Source organism: Salmo salar, chromosome ssa10 (genome assembly GCF_905237065.1).
Source record: "Salmo salar chromosome ssa10, Ssal_v3.1, whole genome shotgun sequence".
Lineage (NCBI taxonomy): Eukaryota > Metazoa > Chordata > Actinopteri > Salmoniformes > Salmonidae > Salmo > Salmo salar.
The window spans coordinates 57,158,115-57,178,239 of record NC_059451.1 but is presented as its reverse complement, the minus strand read 5'-3'; the positions used below and the strand labels follow the sequence as shown (position 1 = coordinate 57,178,239).

At 45.9% G+C, this 20,125-nt stretch overlaps 1 protein-coding gene across 3 annotated transcripts in view; it reads right to left on the bottom strand.

Moving 5' to 3' along the window:
• The window catches only part of LOC106560617 (lipoma-preferred partner homolog), a 591,662-nt gene that overhangs the window by 407,182 nt on the left and 164,355 nt on the right, over nt 1-20,125 (bottom strand). The window lies entirely within an intron of this gene.

Genomic DNA, 20,125 nt, shown 5'->3' with positions numbered 1-20,125 from the left:
TGCACTCCACACTGCCCTTTCCCACCTGGACAAAAGGAACACCTATGTGAGAATGCTGTTCATTGACTACAGCTCAGCGTTCAACACCATAGTGCCCACAAAGCTCATCACTAAGCTAAGGAACCTGGGACTAAACACCTCACTCTGCAACTGGATCCTGGACATCCTGACGGGCTGCCCCCAGGTGGTAAGGGTAGGTAACAACACATCTGCCACGCTGATCCTCAACACTGGGGCACCTCAGGGGTGTGTGCTCAGTCCCCTCCTGTACTCCCTGTTCACTCACGACTGCATGGCCAGGCACGACTCCAACACCATCATCAAGTTTGCTGACGACACAACAGTGGTAGGCCTGATCACCGACAACGCTGAGACAGCCTATAGGGAGGAGGTCAGAGACCTGGCCGTGTGGTGCCAGGACAACAACCTCTCCTCAATGTGATCAAGACAAAGGAGCTGATCGTGGACTACAGGAAAAGGAGGACCGAACAGGCCCCCATTCTCATCGACGGGGCTGTAGTGGAGCGGGTCAAGAGTTTCAAGTTCCTTGTTGTCCACCTCACCAACAAACTATCATGGCCCAAACACACCAAGACAGTTGTGAAGAGGGCATGACAACACCTTTTCCCTCTCAGGAGACTGAAAAGATTTGGCATGGGTCCCCAGATCCTCAAAATGTTCTAGTGCTGCACCATCGAGAGCATCCTGCCCGGTTACATCACCGCCTGGTATGGTAAGGTGCTACAGAGGGTAGTGCGTACAACCCAGTACATCACTGGGGCCAAGCTTCCTGCCATCCAGGACCTTTATACCAGGCGGTGTCAGAGGAAGACCCTAAAAATTGACTCGGTACCGGTACCCCCTGTATACAGCCTCGTTATTTTTGTTTTATTGTGTTACTTTATAATTATTTTACTTTAGTTTTATTTGGTAAATATTTTCTTAACTCTATTTCTTGAACTGCATTGTTGGTTAAAGGCTTGTAAAGTAAACATGTCATGGTCAGGTCTACACTTGTTGTATTCGGCGCATGTGACAAATAAAGTCTGATTTGATTTGATGTCGTGTACCATTGGAGTCAGTTTGAAAGATGATTGACAAGGAGGACAGTGACAGAGTCCTAAACGGCACAATATGGGATCTAGCCAGTCAAAGCATCAGTATGGTGTAAGGTCAACCTCTGTGTCCATAATTGAAGCATTCCAAATGGACATATTGAAGCATTCCATAGGGACACATTGAGGCATTCCAAAGGGACACATTGAGGCATTCCAAAGGGACACATTGAGGCATTCCAAATGGACACATTGAGGCATTCCAAAGGGACACATTGAGGCATTCCAAAGGGACACATTGAAGCATTCCAAATGGACACATTGAAGCATTCCAAATGGACACATTGAAGCATTCCAAATGGACACATTGAAGCATTCCAAAAAGACACAATGAAGCATTCCAAATGGGACACATTGAAGCACTCCGAATGGGACACATTGAAGCATTCCGAATGGGACACATTGAAGCATTCCGAAGGGACACATTGAAGCACTCCGAAGGGACACATTGAAGCACTCCGAAGGGACACATTGAAGCATTCCGAAGGGACACATTGAAGCATTCCGAAGGGACACATTGAAGCATTCCGAAGGGACACATTGAAGCATTCCAAAGGGACACATTGAAGCATTCCAAAGGGACACATTGAAGCATTCCAAAGGGACACATTGAAGCATTCCAAAGGACACATTGAAGCATTCCAAGGGCACATTAAAGCATTCCAAATGGACATATTGAAGCATTCCGATTTGGGACATATTGAAGCATTCCGATTTGGGACATATTGAAGCATTCCGATTTGGGACATATTGAAGCATTCGGATTTGGGACATATTGAAGCATTCCGATTTGGGACATATTGAAGCATTCCGATTTGGGACATATTGAAGCATTCCAAATGGACATATTGAAGCATTCCATAGGGACATATTGAAGCATTCCAAATGGACACATTGAAGAATTCCAAATGGACACATTGAAGAATTCCAAATGGACACATTGAAGCATTCCGAAGGGACACATTGAAGCATTCCGAAGGGACACATTGAAGCATTACATAGGGACATATTGAAGCATTCCAAATGGACACATTGACGCATTCCAAAGGGACATATTGAAGCATTCCATAGGGACATATTGAAGCATTCCGTAGGGACATATTGAAGCATTCCGTAGGGACATATTGAAGCATTCCAAATGGACATATTGAAGCATTCCCAATTGACATATTGAAGCATTCCAAATTGACATATTGAAGCATTCCAAAGGGACACATTGAAGCATTCGAAGGGACACATTGAAGCATTCCAAATGGACACATTGAAGCATTCCAAATGGACATATTGAAGCATTCCGAATGGACATAATGATGCACTCTGAAGGGACATGTCATTCTTCCTGGTTGACTGGTCCAATGGTTTCCATAGAGATTTTATGCTTCAATAAGGGTTGAAAGTTTATGTCTGAAAATTTTGCCTGCATATGGACATTTGAATCACAATGACGATTTTTTTATTTTTATTTAACCTTTATTTAACCAGGCAAGTCAGTTAAGAACAAATTCTTATTTACAATGACAGCCTAGGAACAGCAGGTTCACTGCCTTGTTCAGGGGCAGAACAACAGATTTTTACCTTGTCCTGCTCGGGGATTCGATCCAGCAACCTTCTGGTTACTGGCCTAACGCTCTAACCACTAGGCTACTTGCCGCCAATGATAAACAAAGCTTTTTAAAATCTGTTCCACAAGCCACTGTCCTAAGTTTCAAGCCACTGTCCTAGGTTTCAAGTAACTCCTTTCAAAGACCATGAGATACACTTGTCTTTGTGACATTGTCATGCCTGATTGAAGGACAAAGTCTCAAAAGACGGATTAAAAACTTCCACCTCTGTAACGACCATGTTCATTTTTCCTTGAGTCCCATACCAGTTCTAATGCCTGACATAAAGAGCAACTTGTGAACTTGTTCGCTGGTTTGAGGAGTGAGGGTTCTGATGGAGGGAGGCACCTGGATCCTGGCCAGAGGCCTACACTGGCGCAGCCTTATTCCACCGAGACAGGAGGAGCCACACCGATCACTCTCTTCCCAGAACACGGGCCCTACCTACCCTAGGGCAGTTAGTTAGTCCCACTGGTGGTCAGAACACGGGCCCTACCTAGCCTAGGGCAGTTAGTTAGTCCCACTGGTGGTCAGAACACGGGCCCTACCTACCCTAGGGCAGTTAGTCCCACTGGTGGTCAGAACATGGGCCCTACCTACCCTAGGGCAGTTAGTTAGTCCCACTGGTGGTCAGAACACGGGCCCTACCTACCCTAGGGCAGTTAGTTAGTCCCACTGGTGGTCAGAACACGGGCCCTACCTACCCTAGGGAAGTTAGTTAGTCCCACTTGTGGTCAGAACACGGGCCCCACCTACCCTAGGGCAGTTAGTTAGTCCCACCGGTGGTCAGAACACGGGCCCTACCTACCCTAGGGCAGTTAGTTAGTCCCACCGGTGGTCAGAACACGGGCCCTACCTACCCTAGGGAAGTTAGTTAGTCCCACTGGTGGTCAGAACACGGGCCCTACCTACCCTAGGGCAGTTAGTCCCACTGGTGGTCAGAACATGGGCCCTACCTACCCTAGGGCAGTTAGTTAGTCCCACTGGTGGTCAGAACACGGGCCCTACCTACCCTAGGGCAGTTAGTTAGTCCCACTGGTGGTCAGAACACGGGCCCTACCTACCCTAGGGAAGTTAGTTAGTCCCACTGGTGGTCAGAACACGGGCCCTACCTACCCTAGGGCAGTTAGTTAGTCCCACTGGTGGTCAGAACACGGGCCCCACCTACCCTAGGGCAGTTAGTTAGTCCCACTGGTGGTCAGAACACGGGCCCTACCTACCCTAGGGCAGTTAGTTAGTCCCACTGGTGGTCAGAACACGGGCCCTACCTACCCTAGGGCAGTTAGTTAGTCCCACTGGTGGTCAGAACACAGGCCCTACCTACCCTAGGGCAGTTAGTTAGTCCCACTGGTGGTCAGAACACGGGCCCTACCTACCCTAGGGCAGTTAGTTCCACTGGTGGTCAGAACACGGGCCCCACCTACCCTAGGGCAGTTAGTTAGTCCCACTGGTGGTCAGAACACGGGCCCCACCTACCCTAGGGCAGTTAGACCGTCCCACTGGTGGTCAGTAGAGAGGAAAAGTTTAGGGTTGTATTTTCTCTGAGAGTCAGCATGACGTGTTATTAAGCTGACCTGCTTACTGACCTGCTTAATGACCTGCTTAGTATGAAACTCAAGATGTTGTGAGGCGTCATCTCACACTATGATGGATGAGGGAGACAGAGAAGGAGGTTAGAGAGCGAGAGAGAGACACACACACAGAGATGGAGGGAGAGAGAGATGATAGAGAAAGAGATGGAGAGAGAGGAGAGCGGGAAAGAACGAGAGGGAGAGAGAAATGGAGAGAGAGTGAAAGAACGAGATAAATAGAACGAGAGAGGGAGTGTGTGAGAGAGAGAGAGAGAGAGAGAGAGTGAAAGAACGGAAGAGAGGGAGTGTGTGAGAGAGGGAGTGTGTGAGAGAGAGAGAGAGAGAGAGAGAGAGAACAGAAGAGAGGGAGTGTGTGAGAGAGGGAGTGTGTGAGAGAGAGAGAGAGAGAGAGAGAGAGAGAGAGAGAGAGAGAGAAAGAACGGAAGAGAGAGGGAGTGTGTGAGAGAGAGAGTTGTATCAGCTAACGATGCTGGCATAAAGTCGCCATCACACCACTAGGGCACAACCAACACACCATGGGGCTGTCTGGATGACAAGGAAAATGACTAAATGCTATGTATTGGCGGATCACATGTCAATAACTGCCCTAGCTATCAATCAATCCTGAATAACTATATGAAGGGGAGGCTCTCCGTAAGTGTGTCTGAGATGGTAAATAGTGCACTACTTTTGAACAGGCCCACAGTGAGTGGGCTTGTGACTGCTACAGAACCAGGTAAAAAGTAGTGTACTATATAGAGAATAGAGCGCAAGTTAGGGTGCCAGACAAGGTATGTTATAAGGCAGGGAGGACTGGAGTACGTGGACAATGAGGAACACATGTTAAGAAAGGTTAATCACAGAGAGAGAGAGAGAGAGAGAGAGAGAGAGAGAGAGTCATGCTCAACATGAGCTCCTGATATATATTCATATTTTTTTGTTTTTAGAATGAGATAAACACTCTAATGGAAAAACAAATCCAGACAAGAAGTGATGAACAACAACTCTATTCATTCAGAATAGAAAAAAGTTACTTTGCGCCTCAAGTTAAGAAGTTTTGACTCTAGCTAGCTAGCTACACAACAAAGACCTAGCCAGCAGGCTAACAAGCTAGCCAGAAGAAACGAGCTAGAAAAAACCTAGCAAAGGGGAGTTAATACAACTACATCAAACGACCAAACGGAGTGAGTAAACCAAGAAGGAGCACGGACTAACTTTAAAACATATCTTCTGTTTTTGGGTGTGAAGATTTCTCACTCTTTTTTGCTGGTTTTTGAACTAAATTAGCGCTAGCTAGCAACAGCAGCAGACAAACAAACCGGTTGCTATGGCAACGGGGCCGCAGGACAGAGCAGCAGCAGCAGAGTCCACAGGCACCATGTCCCCACTCAGCGCTGAATCCATTCTCTACCCTCCAGAGGCCCAAAAATGACACAACGAGGAAAGCTTTTAAACAGACGCTACTAAAGTGGAGGTCAGAAACCCTTTTCGCAGACCTCTACAAAAACGGTGATGTGAGTAATCTCATCTTCCTCACTGACCAGCCAAATGCATGGCGCTCAGCAGTCCGCTCTCACTACCCATCCATAAAGACAGAGGGAATCTGTAACGGGTGGAAGCTGAAAATCAAAAAGACACCCGACCCTGACAGCACCATGATAACAATCAACCTCTACAAGACTGGGACTGTCATGGTGCCAGGTAACAGACTGGGACTGTCATGGTGCAAGGTAACATCAGGCTGTTTGAAACAGACTGGGACTGTCATGGTGCCAGGTAACAGACTGGGACTGTCATGGTGCCAGGTAACAGACTGGGACTGCCATGGTGCCAGGTAACATAAGACTGGGACTGTCATGGTGCCAGGTAACATAAGACTGGGACTGTCATGGTGCCAGGTAACATAAGACTGGGACTGTCATGGTGCCAGGTAACATAAGACTGGGACTGTCATGGTGCCAGGTAACAGACTGGGACTGCCATGGTGCCAGGTAACAGACTGGGACTGTCATGGTGCCAGGTAACAGACTGGGCCTGTCATGGTGCCAGGTAACAGACTGGGACTGTCATGGTGCCAGGTAACAGACTGGGACTGTCATGGTGCCAGGTAACAGACTGGGACTGTCATGGTGCCAGGTAACAGACTGGGACTGTCATGGTGCCAGGTAACATTAGACTGGGACTGTCATGGTGCCAGGTAACATTAGACTGGGACTGTCATGGTGCCAGGTAACAGACTGGGACTGTCATGGTGCCAGGTAACAGACTGGGACTGTCATGGTGCCAGGTAACAGACTGTGACTGTCATGGTGCCAGGTAACAGACTGTGACTGTCATGGTGCCAGGTAACATCAGGCTGTTTGAAACAGACTGGGACTGTCATGGTGCCAGGTAACATCAGGCTGTTTGAAACAGACTGGGACTGTCATGGTGCCAGGTAACAGAATGGGACTGTCATGGTGCCAGGTAACATCAGGCTGTTGGAAACAGACTGGGACTGTCATGGTGCCAGGTAACATTAGACTGAGACTGTCATGGTGCCAGGTAACATTAGACTGGGACTGTCATGGTGCCAGGTAACATTAGACTGGGACTGTCATGGTGCCAGGTAAAATCAGGCTGTTTGAAACAGACTGGGACTGTCATGGTACCAGGTAACATAAGGCTGTTTGAAACAGACTGGGACTGTCATGGTGCCAGGTACCATTAGACTGGGACTGTCATGGTGCCAGGTACATAAGGCTGTTTGAAACAGACTGGGACTGTCATGGTGCCAGGTACCATTAGACAGGGACTGTCATGGTGCCAGGTAACATCAGGCTGTTGGAAACAGACTGGGACTGTCATGGTGCCAGGTAACATCAGGCTGTTGGAAACAGACTGGGACTGTCATGGTGCCAGGTAACATTAGACTGGGACTGTCATGGTGCCAGGTAACAGACTGTGACTGTCATGGTGCCAGGTAACAGACTGTGACTGTCATGGTGCCAGGTAACAGACTGGGACTGTCATGGTGCCAGGTAACAGACTGGGACTGTCATGGTGCCAGGTAACAGACTGGGACTGTCATGGTGCCAGGTAACATTAGACTGGGACTGTCATGGTGCCAGGTAACAGACTGGGACTGTCATGGTGCCAGGTAACATTAGACTGAGACTGACATGGTGCCAGGTAACATTAGACTGGGACTGTCATGGTGCCAGGTAACATTAGACTAGGACTGTCATGGTGCCAGGTAACATTAGACTGGGACTGTCATGGTGCCAGGTAACATTAGACTGGGACTGTCATGGTGCCAGGTAACATTAGACTGGGACTGTCATGGTGCCAGGTAACATTACACTGGGACTGTCATGGTGCCAGGTAACATTACACTGGGACTGTCATGGTGCCAGGTAACATTACACTGGGACTGTCATGGTGCCAGGTAACATTAGACTGGGACTGTCATGGTGCCAGGTAACATTAGACTGGGACTGTCATGGTGCCAGGTAACATTAGACTGGGACTGTCATGGTGCCAGGTAACAGACTGGGACTGTCATGGTGCAAGGTAACATCAGGCTGTTTGAAACAGACTGGGACTGTCATGGTGCCAGGTAACAGACTGGGACTGTCATGGTGCCAGGTAACAGACTGGGACTGTCATGGTGCCAGGTAACATTAGACTGGGACTGTCATGGTGCCAGGTAACAGACTGGGACTGTCATGGTGCCAGGTAACAGACTGGGACTGTCATGGTGCCAGGTAACAGACTGGGACTGTCATGGTGCCAGGTAACAGACTGGGACTGTCATGGTGCCAGGTAACAGACTGGGACTGTCATGGTGCCAGGTAACAGACTGGGACTGTCATGGTGCCAGGTAACAGTCTGGGACTGTCATGGTGCCGGGTAACATTACACTGGGACTGTCATGGTGCCGGGTAACATTACACTGGGACTGTCATGGTGCCGGGTAACAGTCTGGGACTGTCATGGTGCCGGGTAACAGTCTGGGACTGTCATTGTGCCAGGTAACATTAGACTGGGACTGTCATGGTGCCAGGTAACATTAGACTGGGACTGTCATGGTGCCAGGTAACATTAGACTGGGACTGTCATGGTGCCAGGTAACATTAGACTGGGACTGTCATGGTGCCAGGTAACATTAGACTGGGACTGTCATGGTGCCAGGTAACATTAGACTGGGACTGTCATGGTGCCAGGTAACATTAGACTGGGACTGTCATGGTGCCAGGTAACATTAGACTGGGACTGTCATGGTGCCAGGTAACATTAGACTGGGACTGTCATGGTGCCAGGTAACATTACACTGGGACTGTCATGGTGCCAGGTAACATTACACTGGGACTGTCATGGTGCCAGGTAACATTAGACTGGGACTGTCATGGTGCCAGGTAACATTAGACTGGGACTGTCATGGTGCCAGGTAACATTAGACTGGGACTGTCATGGTGCCAGGTAACATTAGACTGGGACTGTCATGGTGCCAGGTAACATTAGACTGGGACTGTCATGGTGCAAGGTAACATCAGGCTGTTTGAAATAGACTGGGACTGTCATGGTGCCAGGTAAAAGACTGGGACTGTCATGGTGCCAGGTGACATTAGACTGGGACTGTCATGGTGCCAGGTAACAGACTGGGACTGCCATGGTGCCAGGTAACAGAATGGGACTATCATGGTGCCAGGTAACATCAGGCTGTTTGAAACAGACTGGGACTGTCATGGTGCCAGGTAACATTAGACTGGGACTGTCATGGTGCCAGGTAACATTAGACTGGGACTGTCATGGTGCCAGGTAACATTAGACTGGGACTGTCATGGTGCCAGGTAACATCAGGCTGTTGGAAACAGACTGGGACTGTCATGGTGCCAGGTAACATCAGGCTGTTGGAAACAGACTGGGACTGTCATGGTGCCAGGTAACATCAGGCTGTTGGAAACAGACTGGGACTGTCATGGTGCCAGGTAACATCAGGCTGTTGGTAACAGACTGGGACTGTCATGGTGCCAGGTAACATTAGACTGAGACTGTCATGGTGCCAGGTAACATTAGACTGGGACTGTCATGGTTCCAGGTAACATTAGACTGGGACTGTCATGGTGCCAGGTAACATTAGACTGGGACTGTCATGGTGCCAGGTAACATTAGACTGGGACTGTCATGGTGCCAGGTAACATTAGACTGGGACTGTCATGGTGCCAGGTAACATTAGACTGGGACTGTCATGGTGCCAGGTAACATTACACTGGGACTGTCATGGTGCCAGGTAACATTAGACTGGGACTGTCATGGTGCCAGGTAACATTAGACTGGGACTGTCATGGTGCCAGGTAACAGACTGGGACTGTCATGGTGCCAGGTAACAGACTGGGACTGTCATGGTGCCAGGTAACAGACTGGGACTGTCATGGTGCCAGGTAACAGACTGGGACTGTCATGGTGCCAGGTAACAGACTGGGACTGTCATGGTGCCAGGTAACAGACTGGGACTGTCATGGTGCCAGGTAACAGACTTGGACTGTCATGGTGCCAGGTAACAGACTGGGACTGTCATGGTGCCAGGTAACAGACTGGGACTGTCATGGTGTCAGGTAACAGACTGGGACTGTCATGGTGCCAGGTAACAGACTGGGACTGTCATGGTGCCAGGTAACAGACTGGGACTGTCATGGTGCCAGGTTACAGACTGGGACTGTCATGGTGCCAGGTTACAGACTGGGACTGTCATGGTGCCAGGTAACAGACTGGGACTGTCATGGTGCCAGGTAACAGACTGGGACTGTCATGGTGCCAGGTAACATCAGGCTGTTTGAAACAGACTGGGACTGTCATGGTGCCAGGTAACATTAGACTGGGACTGTCATGGTGCCAGGTAACAGACTGGGACTGTCATGGTGCCAGGTAACATTAGACTGGGACTGTCATGGTGCCAGGTAACATCAGGCTGTTGGAAACAGACTGGGACTGTCATGGTGCCAGGTAACATCAGGCTGTTGGAAACAGACTGGGACTGTCATGGTGCCAGGTAACATCAGGCTGTTGGAAACAGACTGGGACTGTCATGGTGCCAGGTACCATTAGACTGAGACTGTCATGGTGCCAGGTAACATTAGACTGGGACTGTCATGGTGCCAGGTAACATTAGACTGGGACTGTCATGGTGCCAGGTAACATTAGACTGGGACTGTCATGGTGCCAGGTAACATTAGACTGGGACTGTCATGGTGCCAGGTAACATTAGACTGGGACTGTCATGGTGCCAGGTAACATTAGACTGGGACTGTCATGGTGCCAGGTAACATTAGACTGGGACTGTCATGGTGCCAGGTAACATTAGACTGGGACTGTCATGGTGCCAGGTAACATTAGACTGGGACTGTCATGGTGCCAGGTAACATTAGACTGGGACTGTCATGGTGCCAGGTAACAAGACTGGGACTGTCATGGTGCCAGGTGACAGACTGGGACTGTCATGGTGCCAGGTGACAGACTGGGACTGTCATGGTGCCAGGTAACAGACTGGGACTGTCATGGTGCCAGGTAACAGACTGGGACTGTCATGGTGCCAGGTTACAGACTGGGACTGTCATGGTGCCAGGTTACAGACTGGGACTGTCATGGTGCCAGGTTACAGACTGGGACTGTCATGGTGCCAGGTTACAGACTGGGACTGTCATGGTGCCAGGTTACAGACTGGGACTGTCATGGTGCCAGGTTACAGACTGGGACTGTCATGGTGCCAGGTTACAGACTGGGACTGTCATGGTGCCAGGTTACAGACTGGGACTGTCATGGTGCCAGGTTACAGACTGGGACTGTCATGGTGCCAGGTTACAGACTGGGACTGTCATGGTGCCAGGTTACAGACTGGGACTGTCACGGTGCCAGGTGACAGACTGGGACTGTCATGGTGCCAGGTGACAGACTGGGACTGTCATGGTGCAAGGTGACAGACTGGGACTGTCATGGTGCAAGGTGACAGACTGGGGCTGTCATGGTGCCAGGTAACAGACTGGGACTGTCATGGTGCCAGGTAACAGACTGGGACTGTCATGGTGCCAGGTAACATCAGGCTGTTTGAAACAGACTGGGACTGTCATGGTGCCAGGTAACATCAGACCATTAAGTAGAGAGCGGAGAGAGAGAAGGACACCACCAGTGACATGCCCTCCCACAAGACAAACTCCACCAGCACCACCCTCACCCCTACTATCCCCACCCAAAAAGGCACATCCAGCACCATTCTCACCCCTACTATCCCCACCCAAAAAGGCACATCTAGCACCACTCTCACCCCTACTATCCCCACCCGAAAAGGCACATCCAGCACCACCTCACCCCTACTATCCCCACCCGAAAAAGGCACATCCAGCACCACCTCACCCCTACTATCCCCACCCAAAAAGGCACATCCAGCACCTCTCTTCCCACCATAGTGGAGGACACACCCCAGGAGGAGAGCGACCCCTCAGTGCAGAGCAGGCTCAGGCCCTCCTCACCACCATGGCTGCCATGAGGGATGAGTTCACCAGACTGGAGGGGGAGGTGGTCCTCCTCACCACCATGGCTACCATGAGGGATGAGTTCACCAGACTGGAGGGGGAGGTGGTCCTCCTCACCACCATGGCTACCATGAGGGATGAGTTCACCAGACTGGAGGGGGGAGGTGGTCCTCCTCACCACCATGGATACCATGAGGGATGAGTTCACCAGACTGGAGGGGGAGGTGGTCCTCCTCACCACCATGGATACCATGAGGGATGAGTTCACCAGACTGGAGGGGGAGGTGGTCCTCCTCACCACCATGGCTGCCATGAGGGATGAGTTCACCAGACTGGAGGGGGGAGGTGGTCCTCCTCACCACCATGGATACCATGAGGGATGAGTTCACCAGACTGGAGGGGGAGGTGGTCCTCCTCACCACCATGGATACCATGAGGGATGAGTTCACCAGACTGGAGGGGGAGGTGGTCCTCCTCACCACCATGGCTGCCATGAGGGATGAGTTCACCAGACTGGAGGGGGGAGATGGTCCTCCTCACCACCATGGATACCATGAGGGATGAGTTCACCAGACTGGAGGGAGAGGTGGTCTTGCTCAGGGAGAGCAAACAGCAACCAGACATCTACACCATAGAGGAGCTCCTAACCAAGGTGTTAACATCAACCAGACCTTAGAGGAGCTCCTAACCAAGGTGTGAACATCAACCAGACCTTGGAGGAGCTCCTAACCAAGGTGTTAACATTAGCCAGACCTTAGAGGAGCTCCTAACCAAGGTGTTAACATCAACCAGACCTTAGAGGAGCTCCTAACCAAGGTGTTAACATCAACCAGACCTTAGAGGTCCTCCTAACCAAGGTGTTAACATCAACCAGACCTTAGAGGAGCTCCTAACCAAGGTGTTAACATCAACCAGACCTTAGAGGAGCTCCTAACCAAGGTGTTAACATCAACCAGACATCCAGGCCTTAGAGGATAGCACAAATGCTATCTTAAATTATAAACCAAATCACATTTGCATAATACGAGTTTACTTTAATTGAAAAAAAACTATTTTAATAGTTCTTGTTGGATTGTGAGTGTTTGTCTCATTTTGAAGGTAAAGAAAAAAAAGTTATGAAATCTTTTTACGTTGCATGTTGGAATTTACAAGGTTTGAAGTCCTCTGCTTTTGGGCTAAAGAGCAGAAACCCAGACTTCCTGAAATAAATGGATGATGATATTGTAGTACTACAGGAAACATGGTGCAGAGGTGATGTTTCCACTGGCTGTCCACTAGGTTATAGGGAGATCATCCTACCATCCACTAAATTAAAAGGACTCAGGACCGGGCAGAGACTCAGGACCGGGCAGAGACTCAGGGGGAATGCTAATATGGCATAAATCTGAACTAATTAATTCAATCGAATTGATCAAAACAGGAGATTTCTTTATCTGGTTAAAAATCAACAAGGAGGCTATCTTGACAGATAAAAACGTCTTCCTCTGTGCCACATACATTCCCCCCTCAGAGTCACCCTGCTTCAATGAAGAGAGTTTCTCCATTCTAGAGGGGGAGATTAGTCACTTTCAGGCCCAAGGCAACGTACTGGTCTGTGGAGACCTGAATGCTAGAACAGCAGAAGAACAAGACACTAACAGTCATGAGGATAAACACCTACCAGGAAGCAACAACCTTTCCCTCCCCACATACCCCCACAGAAACAACGATGACAAAGTGAAAAACAGAAATGGAGTACAGCTCGTGAAGCTCTGTGGAACACTGGGTCTGTACATAGTCAATGGTAGGCTGAGAGGGGACTCTTTTGGTAGGTACACCTACAGCTCATCCCTTGGCAGCAGTACTATAGACTACTTCCTCACCGACCTAAACCCAGAGTCTCTCAGAGCCTTCACAGTCAGCCCACTAACACCTCTCTCAGACCACAGTAAAATCACAGTGTATCTGAGAAGAGCGGAACCCAACCATGAAGCATCACGGCCCAATAAATGACATGGTACTAAACAGGCTTATAGATGGCGTGCAAACAGTACAGACATCTACCAAAAAGCAATTAGTAGCCAAAAAATACAATCTCTCCTGGACAATCTTTTAGCCTTAACATTCTCCTACAGCAACGAAGGTGTAAATTTGGCCATTTGGAACATAAACTTTATATTTGACAAATTAGCCTCCTTGGCTAATCTAAAGAAGCATAAGAGCAAACCAGAAAAAACAGAAAATGAAAAATGGTTTGATAATGATGGCAAAAATCTAAGAAAGTCATTGAGAAATATATCTAATTAAAAACACAGAACCAGACAACAAAAATATTCGCCTTCAATACGGGGAAACACTGAAGCAATACAAACACACCCTAAGAACAAAAAGGTAACAGCACATTAGAAATCAGCTGGATGGAATTGAGGAATCCATAGAATCAAACCACTTCTGGGAGAATTGGAATAAATGAAACAAACCTCATCAGGAGGAATTGGCTATCCAAAATGGGGATATGTGGAGAAATCACTTTGCAAACCTCTACAGCAATATAACAAAGAGCCCAGAACAAAAAGATATACAAGAAAAATTACAAATCCTTGAACCAGCAGTCAAAGACTATCAGAATCCAGTGGATACCCCAATTACAGAAGAAGAATTATTGGAAAAACTACGCACTCTCCAACCCAAAAAGGCCTGTGGTGCTGAAGGAATGAAATGAAATGATCAAATATACAGACCACAAATTCAAATTGGCTATACTCAAACTATTCAACATTATCCTCACTGCAGGTATTTTCCCCCGATATTTGGAACCAGGGATTGATCACACCAATCTATAAAAATGGAGACAAATTTGACCCAAATAATTAGAGGAATTTGTGTTAACAGCAACTTGGGGAAAATTCTCTGTAGTATTATAAATAGCAGACTACACCATTTCCTTGACAAACACAACGTCCTGAGTAGAAGCCAGATTGGATTTCAAAAAAATTATCATACAAAAGACCACATTTACACCTTCCAAACTCTAACTGACAAACAAGTAAACCAAAACAAAGGCAAAATCTACTCGTGTTTTGTAGATTTCAAGAAAGCAGTTGATTCAATTTGCCACAAAGGTATTTTTTTTATAAACTAATAGAAAGTGGAATTGGAGGGAAAACATATGATGTTATTAAATCAATGTACACTAAAAACAAAATGTGCGGTTAACATTGGCAACAAGCAAACAGACTTCTTCTCTCAGGGACGTGGAGTGAAACAGGGCTGCCCAATAAGTCCAACACTATTTAACATCTACATTAATGAATTGGCAAAAAACAGAAGAATCGGAAGCACCTGGTCTCACCCTACACGACACTGAAATCATCTGCTGTACGCAGATGACCTGGTGCTGCTGTCTCCGACTAAAGATGGGTTACAGCAGCACCTAGATCGTCTTCACAGGTTCTGTCAGACCTGGGCTCTGACCGTTAACCAAAAAAAACTAATATAATGATATTCCAAAAAAGGTCTGGAAATCAGGATGACAAATGTAAATTCTATTTGGACACAGTTCTATTAGAACACACCAAAAACTACACATATCTAGGACTAAATATCAACAACACAGGTAGCTTTCACATGGCTGTGAATGAGCTGAGAGACAAAGCAAGAAGAGCGTTCTATGCCATTAAAAGGAACATTAAAATCGAAATTCCAATTAGAATCTGTCTCAAAATGTTCCAATCAGTTATAGAACCAATTGCTCTATATGGCAGTGAAGTATGGGGTCCAATCTCTAATAACAAATTCACCAAATGGGACAAACATCCAATTGAAATACTGCATGCAGAGTTTTGCAAGACTGGATTGCAAGTGCAAAGAAAAACTCAAAATAAAGCATGTAGATCAGAATTGGGCCAATACCCCCCTCCTCATTCGAATAGAAAAAAGACCCATCAAATTTTACAACCGTCTAAAAACAAGTGACCCCAAAACATTCCATCACACAGCTCTACAATCTCAAGAGATGGAAACCAGAGAAGAGTCCCCTCAGCCAGCTGGTTCTGAGGCTCAGTTCACAAACCCAAACCAACCCCATAGAGCCTCAGGACAGCACTCGGGACAGCACCAACCAAATCATCACAAAACAAAAATAAAAATATATCACAGTGTATCTGAGAAGAGCGGAACCCAACCATGAAGCATCACGGCCCAATAAATGACATGGTACTAAACAGGCTTATAGATGGCGTGCAAACAGTACAGACATCTACCAAAAAGCAATTAGTAGCCAAAAAATACAATCTCTCCTGGACAATCTTTTAGCCTTAACATTCTCCTACAGCAACGAAGGTGTAAATTTGGCCATTTGGAACATAAACTTTATATTTGACAAATTAGCCTCCTTGGCTAATCTAAAGAAGCATAAGAGCAAACCAGAAAAAACAGAAAATGAAAAATGGTTTGATAATGATGGCAAAAATCTAAGAAAGTCATTGAGAAATATATCTAATTAAAAACACAGAACCAGACAACAAAAATATTCGCCTTCAATACGGGGAAACACTGAAGCAATACAAACACACCCTAAGAATATATATATATATATATATATATATATATATATATATATATATATATATATATATATACACACATATATACACACATATATATACATACACACATATATATACATATATACATACATATATATACATATATATACATATATATATACATATACATACAAATGTATATATATGTATATGTATATATACATATGCATACATATATACATATACATGCATACATATATATATATACATGCATACATATATATATATATATATACATATATATATATATATATATATACATGCATACATATATATATATATATATATACATATATATATATATATATATATACATGCATACATATATATATATATCATGCATACATATATATATATATATACATGCATACATATAGATATATATACATGCATACATATATATATATATATACATGCATACATATATATATATATACATGCATACATATATACATATATATACATGCATACATATATACATATATATATATATACATGCATACATATAGATATATATATATATACATGCATACATATATACATATATATATATATACATGCATACATATAGATATATATACATGCATACATATATACATGCATACATACATACATATATACATATACATGCATACATATATACATATATACATATACATACATACATATATACATATACATGCATACATATATATATATATACATGCATACATATATATATATATATACATGCATACATATATACATATACATGCATACATATATACATATACATGCATACATATATACATATACATGCATACATATATATATATATACATGCATATATATATACATGCATACATATATATATATATACATGCATACATATATATATATATACATGCATACATATAGATATATATACATGCATACATATAGATATATATACATGCATACATATAGATATATATACATGCATATATATATATATATACATGCATACATATATATATATACATGCATACATATATATATATACATGCATACATATATATATATACATGCATACATATAGATATATATACATGCATACATATATATATATATACATGCATACATATAGATATATATACATGCATACATATATACATGCATACATATATACATGCATACATACATACATACATACATACATATATATAAAATAAATAAATTAATTAATTAAATAATTAATTAATGAAATAATGAAATAAATAAATAAATAAATATATATATATATATTGCTCAAAAAAATAAAGGGAACACTTAAACAACACATCCTAGATCTGAATGAAAGAAATAATCTTATTAAATACTTTTTCTTTACATAGTTGAATGTGCTGACAACAAAATCACAAAAATAAATCAATGGAAATCCAATTTATCAACCCATGGAGGTCTGGATTTGGAGTCACACTCAAAATTAAAGTGGAAAACCACACTACAGGCTGATCCAACTTTGATGTAATGTCCTTAAAACAAGTCAAAATGAGGCTCAGTAGTGTGTGTGGCCGCCACGTGCCTGTATGACCTCCCTACAACGACTGGGCATGCTCCTGATGAGGTGGCGGATGGTCTCCTGAGGGATCTCCTCCCAGACCTGGACTAAAGCATCCGCCACCTCCTGGACAGTCTGTGGTGCAACGTGGCGTTGGTGGATGGAGCGAGACATGATGTCCCAGATGTGCTCAATTGGATTCAGGTCTGGGGAACGGGCGGGCCAGTCCATAGCATCAATGCCTTCCTCTTGCAGGAACTACTGACACACTCCAGCCACATGAGGTCTAGCATTGTCTTGCATTAGGAGGAACCCAGGGCCAACTGCACCAGCATATGGTCTCAAAAGGGGTCTGAGGATCTCATCTCGGTACCTAATGGCAGTCAGGCTACCTCTGGCGAGCACATGGAGGGCTGTGCGGCCCCCCAAAGAAATGCCACCCCACACCATGACTGACCCACCGCCAAACCGGTCATGCTGGAGGATGTTGCAGGCAGCAGAATGTTCTCCACGGTGTCTCCAGACTCTGTCACGTCTGTCACGTGCTCAGTGTGAACCTGCTTTCATCTGTGAAGAGCACAGGGCGCCAGTGGCGAATTTGCCAATCTTGGTGTTCTCTGGCAAATGCCAAACGTCCTGCACGGTGTTGGGCTGTAAGCACAACCCCCACCTGTGGACGTCGGGCCCTCATACCACCCTCATGGAGTCTGTTTCTGACCGTTTGAGCAGACACATGCACATTTGTGGCCTGCTGGAGGTCATTTTGCAGGGCTCTGGCAGTGCTTCTCCTGCTCGTCCTTGCACAAACGCGGAGGTAGCGGTCCTGCTGCTGGGTTGTTGCCCTCCTACGGCCACCTCCACGTCTCCTGATGTACTGGCCTGTCTCCTGGTAGCGCCTCCATGCTCTGGACACTACGCTGACAGACACAGCAAACCTTCTTGCCACAGCTCGCATTGATGTGCCATCCTGGATGAGCTGCACTACCTGAGCCACTTGTGTGGGTTGTAGACTCCGTCTCATGCTACCACTAGAGTGAAAGCACCGCCAGCATTCAAAAGTGACCAAAACATCAGCCAGGAAGCATAGGAACTGAGAAGTGGTCTGTGGTCCCCACCTGCAGAACCACTCTTTTATTGGGGGTGTCTTGCTAATTGCCTATAATTTCCACCTGTTGTCTATTCCATTTGCACAACAGCATGTGAAATGTATTGTCAATCAGTGTTGCTTCCTAAGTGGACAGTTTGATTTCACAGAAGTGTGATTGACTTGGAGTTACATTGTGTTGTTTAAGTGTTCCTTTTATTTTTTTGAGCAGTGTATATATATATATATATATATTTATTTATTTTTTTCTATATGTAACCTTTGACAATGTAAGTAATAATGAACTTACCATGTCAATAAAGTCAATTTAATTGAGAGAGAGAGAAGAGAGAAAGAGAGAGAGAGAGAAGAGAGAAAGAGAGAGAGCGAGAGAAGAGAGAAAGAGAGAGAGAGAGAGACGAGAGAGAGAGGAGAGAGAGCGAGACAGAGAGCGAGAGAGGAGGAAGGAGAGAGAGAGAGCGCGAGAGAGAGCGCGAGAGAGAGCGCGAGAGAGAGCGCGAGAGCGAGAGAGAGCGCGAGAGAGAGCGCGAGAGAGAGCGCGAGAGAGAGCGCGAGAGAGAGCGCGAGAGAGAGCGCGAGAGAGAGCGAGAGAGAGCGAGAGAGAGCGAGAGAGAGAGAGCGAGAGAGAGAGCGAGAGAGCGAGCGAGAGAGAGAGCAAGAGAGAGAGCGTGAGAGAGGAGGAAGGAGAGCGCGAGAGAGGAGGAAGGAGAGCGCGAGAGAGAGCGAGCGAGCGAGCGAGCGAGAGAGAGAGAGAGAGAGAACCCTTTACAAAACGCTGTAGGTCAGGCTGTATCTCTGGTTACGATGCTCTATTTAATAAACTGTAGGTCAGGCTGTATCTCTGGTTATCCCAAATCCTTCCAAATAACAACCTATGCCCTATATAGTGCACTACTTTTGACCAGGGCCCCCTCCTGTCCTATGCGGACCCTTGTCAAAATGTGTGCACTATGTATACTCTTCCTAAAAAAGTTATTCGGCTGTCCCTATAGGAGAAACCTTTTTGGTTCCATGTAGGAAAGGGTTCTACATGGAACTCAAAATGGTTATACATGGAACACAAATGGGTTAGACATGGAACCCACAATGGTTCTACATGGAACTCACAATGGTTCTACAT